This window comes from Oncorhynchus mykiss, unplaced genomic scaffold (genome assembly GCF_013265735.2).
Source record: "Oncorhynchus mykiss isolate Arlee unplaced genomic scaffold, USDA_OmykA_1.1 un_scaffold_222, whole genome shotgun sequence".
Classification (NCBI taxonomy): domain Eukaryota; kingdom Metazoa; phylum Chordata; class Actinopteri; order Salmoniformes; family Salmonidae; genus Oncorhynchus; species Oncorhynchus mykiss.
The window spans coordinates 123,345-134,699 of NW_023493691.1; the positions used below are offsets into that span (position 1 = coordinate 123,345).

The 11,355-nt window shown below is 39.2% G+C and overlaps 1 non-coding gene across 1 annotated transcript; it reads right to left on the reverse strand.

The window, feature by feature from the left end:
• Positions 1-8,656: 8,656 nt before the first annotated feature.
• On the reverse strand, positions 8,657-8,841 carry LOC118948161. The gene has a single exon (XR_005042073.1). It is a non-coding gene; the product is annotated as a U2 spliceosomal RNA (small nuclear RNA).
• Positions 8,842-11,355: the final 2,514 nt, after the last annotated feature.

An 11,355-nucleotide genomic window follows, 5' to 3' on the forward strand; every position in this document is an offset into this window, starting at 1 on the left:
GTATGGTAATCTGAGCTGGTAGAGAGCATCCTAACGTTCAATATGACAGTCTGGTATGGTAATCTGAGCTGGTAGAGAGCATCCTCACGTTCAATATGACAGTCTGGTATGGTAATCTGAGCTGGTAGAGAGCATCCTAACGTTCAATATGACAGTATGGTATGGTGATCTGAGTGTGAGGCGCAAAAGCAAACTGACCAGACTAGTAAACACAGCCAGCAAAGCAATTGGTCGACCACAGGCACATTTGAGCAGTCTGTTCCACAATGCAACCAAAAAGGCGGCCCTGGCTGTCGTTGGCGACCCCTCCCACCGTCTACACCCGCAGTTCGAGAGGTTTCCCTTCAGTCTGACGGTTAAGAACGCCCATCGCCAAGAAGAACGTGTTCAAACATTAATTCGTTCCTTGTGTAACCGATTTGAAATGTCTAGCTAGTTAGCGGGGTGCGCGCTAATAGCGTTTCAATTGGTGGCGTCACTCGCTCTGAGACCTTGAAGTAGTTGTTTCCCTTGCTCTGCAAGGGCCACTGCTTTTGTGGAGCAATGCTTCGTGGGAGGCAGTTGTAGGTGCGTGCAGAGGATCCCTGGTTCGAGCTCAGGTAGGGACGAGGAGAGGGACAGAAGCAATACACTTGTGCTGTTGGACTACTAAATGCAAAGTAAATTGTATCGGTATATTAACTTATCTATCTAGTGCAGTTGGAACAGTAGTCGTTGTAAGTGAATGTATGTCCTCTAAGTTGATAGTGTATGCAACATGATGGACTGACTGGTTTAAATATGATGTATGTGATTATTTTAATGAAGGTGATTTCAAAGAAAAATTGGACAATAAAGTTTTATTCTATTCTAATAGTGTTTTGCTCCACCACGAGCCACCAGAACAGCTTCAATGCGCTATGGCATAGATTCAACAAGTGTCTGGAACTTCACATGTTTTTTGGGGGGCCCCATACTGCTAAGCAAGGATGAGGAAGTGATTCGCTGGTTGGGGTAAGGTTCTCAAAAACATGTGAAATCACAAAAAGTGAAAAATAAATTATAAAATTACATTTACATCAAAAATAGTGAAATAGGACACTTCTCCTTTAATGGGAGAAGGTTTTACATGTCTCTTATATTTTTTTATTTAACCTTTATTTAACCAGGCAAGTCAGTTAAGAACAAATTCTTATTTTCAATGACGGCCTAGGAACAGTGGGTTAACTGCCTGTTCAGGGGCAGAACGACAGATTTTTACCTTGTCAGCTCGGGGTTTGAACTTGCAACCTTCCGGTTACTAGTCCACCACTCTAACCACTAGGCTACCCTGCTGCCAATCAGAGATTGTTTGAGCTACTACATTCAAAATGTGATAGGAACAACTGTCTGCGACAAATTAGTATTGGTATTATATCTCTAAATCAAACAGGCAAGGGTGTGACTGAGTTGTTGTAAAACAGGAAACTTCTCCTTTAACTTAGAACTACCCCTCCCAGATTCGGGAGAATTGTCATCAACTGACACTAATTAGCATAACGCAACTGACCAAAAATGCTACTAGAAAATATTCAGAAAATCACAAGTGAAATATAGTGAAACACATCTTAGCCTTTTGTTAAATCACCCTGTCATCTCAGATTTGGAAATTATGCTTTACAGCCAAAGCTAGACAAGCATTTGTGTAAGTTTATCGATAGCCTAGCATAGCATTATGTCCAGCTAGCAGCAGGGAACTTGGTCACGAAAATCAGAAAAGCAATCAAATTAAATTGTTTACCTTTGATGAACTTCGGATGTTTTCACTCACGAGACTCCCAGTTAGACAGCAAATGTTCATTTTGTCCCATAAAGATTATTTTTATAGCCGAAATACCTCATTTTGTTCTTCACGTTTGGTTGAGAAATCCACCGGAAACTGCGGTCACAACAACGCCGAAAAATATTCCAAATTAGATCCATAATATCGACAGAAACATGGCAAACGTTTTTTATAATCAATCCTCAAGGTGTTTTTCAAATATCTATTCGATAATATATCAACCGGGGAAGTTGGCTTCCCAGTAGGAGCGAGAGGCACAATGGCCGCCTTTGTCTATTACGCACAATTCACTCTGAGAGCCACCAGCTAGCTGACCGCTGGCGCAATGTTGTCGTTCAGGCTCATTTTTCAAAATAAAAAGCCTGAAACTATGTCTTGTGACACTAGACACATTAGGGAACCCATAGAAAAGGGAATCTGGTTGATATCCCATTCACTGCTCAATAGGGACGCATAGGAACGCAGAAGTTTCTAAATAAGAGTCCCTTCCTGAGTGGATTTTTCTCAGGCTTTCGCCTGCAATATCAGTTCTGTTATACTCACAGACAATATTTTTACAGTTTTGGAAATGCATATTCTAGCATCTTGTCCTGACAAAATAGCTTGTTTACTTTGGGAACGTTATTTTTCCAAAAATGAAAATAGTGCCCCCTAGTTTTTTTGGGTATCCGTACTTTACTATTGATATTTTCTGGCAACTTTTACTCCCCTACATTCCTAAAGAATATATGTACTTTTTACTCCTATACATTTTCCCTGACACCCAAAAGCACTGGTTACATTACAAATGGTCAGGCAGGACAGCAATGTGGCCCAATTAACACGTTGTCATTTCTACTGCCTCTGAACTGGCGGGCTCACTAAACACAAATACTACATTTGTAAATTATGCCTGAGTGTTGGAAGGTGCCCCTGAAAACCGTAAATAAAAATACATTAAATAAAAACTGGAAAATCATGCCGTCTGGTTTGCTTAAAGATGCGCTATGCAAACAAATCCTCAATTTCCTGGTTGCAAAATGTTCCGTTTGTGGCAAAACAAGCAATCATTGTGTAGAGAATCATTGTACCATCTAAACCGCTGTGAAATATATGTTCCATAACCAACTGGGGTATCTGGAGTGATCAGAGAGTACACTAAAGAAGTGAAGTAGACAAATTGCCAGTGAAGAAGTTCTATGAAATGAGTCTGTGTAGTTACTAGGCTTGGGCGTAATTCCGTATATACCAGAATACTTGGGAAAAAGCCATAGGATGGTTTTTCAATACCGTTGAAACTATTTGTAGCTACTTTTTAAGTAAATGCCTGCAGTTAACTTGTGCAATACTTTAGGAGATAAAGAACAGCGTTCTTATTTGACTCTGTCACATTATTATGTAGTTTACGGTAGTACCCCAGTCACGTGGTGTTTGATGACAACGAGAAGAGACCTGAGTGTTCCCGCAAGATGGCGGTTATTTTTTTAAACTGAAGGAATTATTGGATTTCCTCTCCCAAACCCCGAACAGTCATAAAACAACATTGATTAAAACGTTGCTCGGAACGACACAATTTCATGTGTACAACATCTAAAGACCCGCATCACTATCATGGGAGCTTTGCCGTTTCTAAAAGGACGTATTTCGGGGGTTTTGGAGACTTTATTTTTTTCCCACCCCCATACTGCTAAACAAGGATGAGGGCGCGATTTGCTGGTTGTGGTAAGGTTCTCAAAAGTATGTGAAATCACAAAATACTGTCTGGACCCTTCTATAAAAAAATGGATTTACATAAAAATGAGTGATTTAGTGTAGAGGATATAGGGGATGGTTGCATTTTTTGTCAACATCTCAGATTATTTTGAGCTAGTACATTCAAAATGTGAATAGGAACATCTGTCTGTTACAAAGTAGTATTGGTTTTATCTCCCTAAATCAAACAGACAAGGTGTGACTGTCTCAAACACAAGGAGTGACATGTTCCAAATTCCCCCACCTCCCGGGTCAGTTGTAACAGGCATTGGGGTGAGATGTTCCAAATTCCCCCACCGGCTTTGGGGTGATAACTTTGGTGGTGGGTGATTCTGTAACGGCCGTTGGTGGTGGAAGAAGAGGATGACCAAGGTGCAGCGTGGTAAGTGTCCATATTGATAATTTATTATCATGAGAACACTAAACAAAATAACAAACGAGAATGAATGAAACAGTCCTGTCTGGTGTAGACACAAAACAATCACCCACGCAACACAATAGAAAACCGGCTCCCTAAATATGGTTCTCAATCAGGGACAACGATTGACAGCTGCCTCTGATTCAGAACCATACCAGGACAAATAGAGAAATAGCAAATCATAGAAAAACTAACATAGACAACCCACCCAACTCACGCCCTGACCATATTAAAACAAAGACAAAACAAAGGAACTAAGGTCAGAACGTGACAATTATTACCTACGGCTGAAAATAACTTTTGGTTATTGGATCGGCAGTCACTCACCAGCATTCCTACCTGAAATACAACTTTCCTGAATTGGATCCTTTGTTTGTACCCCATGAGGCAATTCAACTGATCCCAGGTGCTGCTCCAGGGCGCAGCAGACTGAGAAGAGGTGTGCGGTGTGGACTTTTGGTTCGACTCACGGTAGGTTTTGACCAGAAGCAGAACCTATTCAAGTAAGTTAGGCCACTGTGTGTTGGCTGATGAGCTGCTAGCTAGCAATTTTACATACTAGTGTTAAGTTAAATATCAGCTGGCTAACGCCATATTAGCTTGTTATCGTAATGTTCACCTATTTATCATTGTAAATTAAAAACTCATTTTCCAGATGCGTTTGTAGATATCAGCAATGGAAGAGGGTGAAAGGATTTTCTGCTCCAGCTGTCAGAAAAGGAAAACTATGAAGACAGACAGAGATAGTCAGGGCTGTCTAATTGGAATATAATGAAGCTTGATTCTTTGATGTCTGTCCTCAGATATGGAGAGCTGTGAAAGCCTGTCTGCAGATGAAGAGGTCCCAGTGAAGGTCCAAGAGTCTGCAGGCCCATCCTTGTATGCCATAGGATTTGTGGGTACTTATGTTAGCACATGTTGTACACAACAATACAGTTAAAATTCACACAATGTAGGCTACAAATGTATTAAATCAAATCAAAGTTTATTTGTCACGTGCCCCGAATACAACAGGACCTTACAGTGAAATGCTTACTTACAGGCTCTAACCAATAGTGTGAAAAAAAAGGTGTGTGTAGATAAGTAAAGAAATAAAACAACAGTAAAAAGACATTTGAAAATAAGAGTAGCAAGGCTATATACAGACACCTGTTAGTCAGGCTTATTGAGGTAGTATGTACATGTAGGTATGGTTAAAGTGACTATGCATGAATGATGAACAGAGTGTAGCAGAAGCGTAAAAAGAGGGGTTGGCGGATGGTGGGACACAATGCAGATAGCCCTGTTAGCCAACGTGTGGGAGCACTGCTTGGTCGGGCCAATTGAGGGAGTATGCACATGAATGTATAGTTAAAGTGACTATGCATATAAGATAAACAGAGAGTAGCAGCAGTGTAAAAGAGGGGTTGGGGGGGGCACACAATGCAAATAGTCCAGGTAACCATTTGGTTACCTGTTCATGAGTCTTATGGCTTGTGGGTATTACAACAGTAGCAGGCCAATCCTGCTCCTGGAGGTCTGCTGGGTGTGCAGGCGTCTCTTCCCACCCTGCACTAACACACCTGATACAAACGTATCAATCCTAATGACTTGATAATAATGTGTATTATTGTTGGGCTGGAATCTGCTCACCCAGTAGATCAGGGAGTACCTGATGGATATTTTTGTTTTTCTAAAATTGAAGCTTTAGTAATAATAGCATAATATTAGCATACTTACTAAGATGTCTAACATTTACAACATTTACAAACAAGGTAGCTTATTTCTACATTGAAATTATGTTGATTCATAACTTTTTTTTATTAATTGTTTAAACTTGTTTTAATTGTAACGTAAAAACATCGTAACGACCCTGGGTTTATAAGCGCGGAAATCGACTCTGCCGCTGGAGTGAGCATGCTTTTGTGGCAGTCGACAGCGCGCCGGACCTCGGGCTCGAAGGTTCGAAGGTCGACAGCGCGCCAGACCTCGGGCTCGAAGGTTGAGGGTTCGAGACCTGCTCCCTGCTGTTTCATTACAATAGTATCCAAGATGAACTAGTGTCAATGTTCATTAATTACAGATCAGAATTCTACAATCAAAAAGGTGTGAAGGGGATCTGTCTCTAACTTGTCTGTGTTTCTGTGTTGCTGTCTCAAATGAAAACAACCTTTTTGTCCAGTTGTAATCTCTCTCTGAGCGGTTTTATTTGATTGTCATGCTGTCTCAGGATATCATCCATTTAGCTGCTTGTCATAATGGCATGCATTACCAATGCAACCATATGTCTACAGTATGGTGGCATTACTGGCCTAATGGACATGTGCAATCAATGTGCCCCTTGTCATCATTATACATCAGCAGCAGACAATAGCTAAACTCATATTGTTGAGCTAGCTATATGTTCTACATTTGAAATAGATAATGTATATGAGGCTAACCATAAGCCAGATTTGTGACATGATTTATCTGACATTAATTTGTTTAGTGCAAATTCAACCCTTGTATTCTAGGTACATTATATTTTATTTCAGCTCATGAAACATGGGACCAACAGTTGACATGTTGCATTTATATATTTTTCAGTGTATGTACACTGAGTGTACAAAACATTAAGGACACCTTCCTAATATTCAGTTAAAACCTTTTGCCCTCAGAACAGCCTCAATTCGTCAGGGCATGGACTGGGGATGATGGTGTTGATGTGAGCCATGACCAGCCTTTCAAAGCACTTCATGGCTACAGACGTGAGTCCTACGGGTCGGTTGTCATTTAGGCAGGTTACCTTGGTGTTCTTGGGCACAGGGACTATGGTGGTCTGCTTGAAACATGTAGGTATTACAGACTCAGTCAGGGACAGGTTGAAAATGTCAGTGAAGATACTTGCCAGTTGGTCAGGACATGCTCTGAGTACACGTCCAGGTAATCTGTCTGTCCCTGCGGCCTTGTTGACCTGTTTAAAAGATCTTACTTAACGGGGACTGTCTAATTCGTAAATGTTTTTACTATATTGCAAATATTCAGAGATGCAGAGAATGAAGTTGGGTTACTTCTAAGTAACTTTGGCTGACTCCTATGTCATCATCTCCAACACGTGACCTTCTATTCTAGAGCTTTGCTTTGGTGTGGATTGAGGCCTATACATCAGTTGTGTTCCCCTGTTGTATTCAGCTTGCCTTATTTCTGTTGTGGATTGTGTTTCTGTACACCAATGGAAAGTCTACAAAACTATGAGCAAACAAGCCTATGTTTTGAATACATGGAATTGGATTGTGATGATACCGATGAATGAATCGTACACACAATGTGCAAATATTAATATGTTTCATTTATCAGTAATTCAATTTGATGTGTATGAAATTGTTTGGTGAAATATGCATAAAAGGAGAGTAATTGCCCATAATTCTGCACCTTTGTATCGTTGTACTTCCAGTTTTGATCATCATGATTTAATGACTGCTGTAATATTTGTGTTGTGGAGAAATTACCAGGCAGGGTAGTTAGTTTTCGTTTAGTCAAAACCCCGCGTGCTCTACAGTTCCCGGCATTCCAGTGCGCATGTGCATTTCATTTTAGGTGTAGTAACGTAACACTGCCGTAATGCATTACTGCTTAGTAACAGCACAGTAACTAATATAAACAGATGTAGATCCCAGATACTACAACTGCAAAGAACATTTATGGATCTACTGGGATTTTTAAAAGACAGACTAATTTACTGTTTTGTCTGCTTGCATTCAAGAAATAAGTATAGTTGTGTCATTCTTTTGATGAACGGATTTGCAATTTTGATGGTATATTTTTTATGAATGTTTGTTTTTTAAAAAGACAAGTACATTTTCAAAAAGCATTTACTGTTTTGAAAAAGTTGTGTTTTGTGGACTCATTGTTCCAAAAAATGATTGTAGGCGATTATGAGAAACTGTAATACATAAAGACGGTTGCTCCCTGATTAAATAGTACAAGAGTACACCCTGCTGGACAAAAAAACTTACTGCACCTGGTAAGTACTAAACAGGCCCGACCCTGCTTAGCTTCCGAGACCAGGCGTATTGAGACTGATATGGCCGTAAAGCCAGTGACTGTATGGTGCATATATGATCTGTAATAATGCCGTAAGCGAAGGAATAACTCTTGCTACGCTATATCAAGTTTTTGTCACTTGAAAAAGTGCAGTGTGAGATCATAGAAATAATGGGATAAACATACATAGTTACTTTAACACAGGCCCAAACCTTGTATACATTTAACGACATATATTTGAGTCTTGTGAAAATAGCAGGCCTATCAAATATTGGCTTCAGACAAATACATCAGATAACGTTACCGGTATGTGAGGCAGTCCATGTTACCAGAACATGACTTTAGCACATTTTATAGTTTATACTGTATAGTCTTCTTGTGTATATATATATCCAAATCATAAGTGTTTTTGACTACTTTAGTACTTAGCTATTTGTGTATATGTTTGATCGTGTGTATTGCGCTGTTGAGGAGAGCTTGCAAGTAAGCATTTCACTGTACCGTTTACACCCTGTGTCCCATCTACGTGACGAAAACGTTTTTTTAAAGATTAACGCACCATTCACATCAGCTCAATATAACGGTGACCGACTTGACCAACACTTTCTAGCCACCACTGGCACTAAGATGAACTGTGTGTGTGACAATGTGACACTACAATATAGACTAAAACGAAACCATGCTTGATTTATATTTACAACGACAGGGGGTGCACCGTTCCTGGAAGTACTGCAATACCAGGTCGATGCGTGGAGTGGACGGAGCAAGCCCCTATTCCATCTCCCTATTCCAAAAATCAATTTAATATATGGTCCCCAGATATGGGACGTATCAGATATTAAACTGATAAGAACAGATTTTTTTTTTTTTTTTTTTTTGGAAAAATAATTTTTATTTTCATTTCACATTCAAATACAAATTCAGTGCATAACGTTGTACATAACATGGATACTTACAAACAGTATCAAAAAGTACCGTAACAATATAAGAATATCAAAACTCCTAAAAAAAAGTGCTGTTCTGCAGAACCTGAGCAGTATTATTGGCCTATATTCAAGATTAACATGCCTCTGACAATCTCCAAAAACAATACAAACAATTCTATATATAAAAATATATACATATGCCAAAATGCACTCTGGATAAACCTGTGTATATCAAATATCTACAAAGGCTTAGTTTACATTTCAATTGTACCTATGTAATACAACTATATATCGGTTATAAACACATTTACAATGACGGGTAAATTCCTTTCCATCTCTGTTTTACTGATGCAATGCCCCCCTTATCTATTTCAAATTGTATTCTTTTCCAAACTTCTTGTTTTATAAATTGAACCAATCCCGTCGGTGACCACTTGAGGGTGTCATTAACTGCACCACATCTGGCCTCCCAAAGTTTGGTCTTGATAAGGGACACCAGAGTCACTATTGCTAATAATTGTACCCTTTCCACATTTTTTATTTCAAGTTTGGCAACCCCTTCATAATCAATGTTTTTTAAAATCTCAAAAAATTGTTTACTTTTTCCCCAAACTGATTGAGCAAAAGAACATTCCCATAAAACATGTGGAATTGTTTCAATTGCGAAACAATTGTCCCTGGGACAGAATTTATTTAGGGTCAAATTATGATCATATAAAGTTGAACGAACCGGAAGACGTCTGTGTAAAACAAGCCAATTAAAATCTTTCAGTCGGTTGTCTAACCCTTTTAATTGTGTCCGTATCCAGGTGGAAGGCGATATTGGTAATCTGTCTCTAGGACGACAATTTTCTATTAATTTGGCGTATAGCAATCTGTGGTTGATTACATTTTCCTTTACTTTGCAGACAGGGGTTTTCCTTGCCCATTCAACTATTTTCTTAAAATGTAACGGGATAATTTCAGCTTTTGGCTAACTATTATCCCACTTCACCATGAATCTTAACGGTACAGACAGCCAGAATTTTATTAAAATGTGACATTTGTGTACAGAAGACGACAAAAGACAACAAATGTTTGAGTAGAACAACGCATCTAGCTTGAGAGGAATATGAGGGAAATCCCTTCCACCAGCCTCTATAGGCTGGTACATCCGATCTCTACGGATGTACTCATATCCCCCCCAAAAGAAATTAAACAGTACCCGTATAAAAGTTTTTCTTAGTGACACCGGCATGGGAAACACATAGGCAAGGTGAAGTAATGAAGGCAGAATGTCCGCCTTCAGCACTAACACCTTCCCACTAAAAGATAGTCGCCTGACTTTCCACAGTCCCAATCTTTTATTAATTGATAATAGTTTTTCTTTCCAATTAAACATGTCATCTTTAATTTCATTTCCGAAAGATATGCCGAGGACAACCATTGGTCCTGTGCACACAGTCAAACCACATAACTGGTCCGTTCTCCTTTTCCACTGTCCCAAATATTTTATTTCTGTTTTATTCTTGTTTATCTTCGACCCAGACGCAACAGAGAATTCATCAATGACTTTGATAGACTCTTTCAAGCTCAGGTCGTCTTGTAAATATAAAACTGTGTCGTCCGCATATTGCGATATTTTTAGCATTTCCCCTCCAGGTAAAATGATGCCTTTGATGTTATAATTTGTCCTAATTGCGCATGCGAAAGGTTCAATATATAAAACATACAATAGAGCAGATAGAGGGTCACCCTGTCTGACACCTCGTAATTGCTTGATAATATTTCCAATATTCCCATTAATATTTACCCTGCTACCCACATTACTATACAGAATTTTTACCCATTTCATAAAATTATTTCCAAACCCAAATTTCCCCATAATTCTAAACAAAAACTCATGGTTTACCATGTCAAAGGCTTTTTCCTGGTCCAAATTCACAGTAATAGCTTGCAGGTGCCTTTCCTCTAAATAGGCTTGAACGTCTCTGTGCAATTGTAAGTTCCAGGTTAATCTTCTCCCCACCACACCACATGTTTGGTCTAAACCAACAACATATGCCATGGCAGAAGATAGGCGATTAGTTACGGCTTTGCTTAATAATTTATAGTCAACACACAACATTGTTAAAGGTCTCCAATTTGCTAATGTCTTGGGGTCTCCCTTTTTATACAGTAGTGAGATTACCCCCTCACACATCGAACCTCCCATATGCTCTAAACCAAATATAGCTCTAAACACTTCCAACAGATGACATCCAATTATATCCCCAAAAACTATGTAAAACTCTTTAGAGAGCCCATCCACTCCTGGTACTTTGTTATCTTTCATGCTCTTCAGTGCCATATAAATTTCATCTAATTTCAATTCCCCTTCTAATTGGTCTCTAATATCCAAAGGTATATGCACATCCACGCATTTTAAAAATGTAGTCCCTTTCTCATAATCAATTGTTTGTTTTTGAAATAGCTGAGAAAAGTGGTGTGTAGCGACA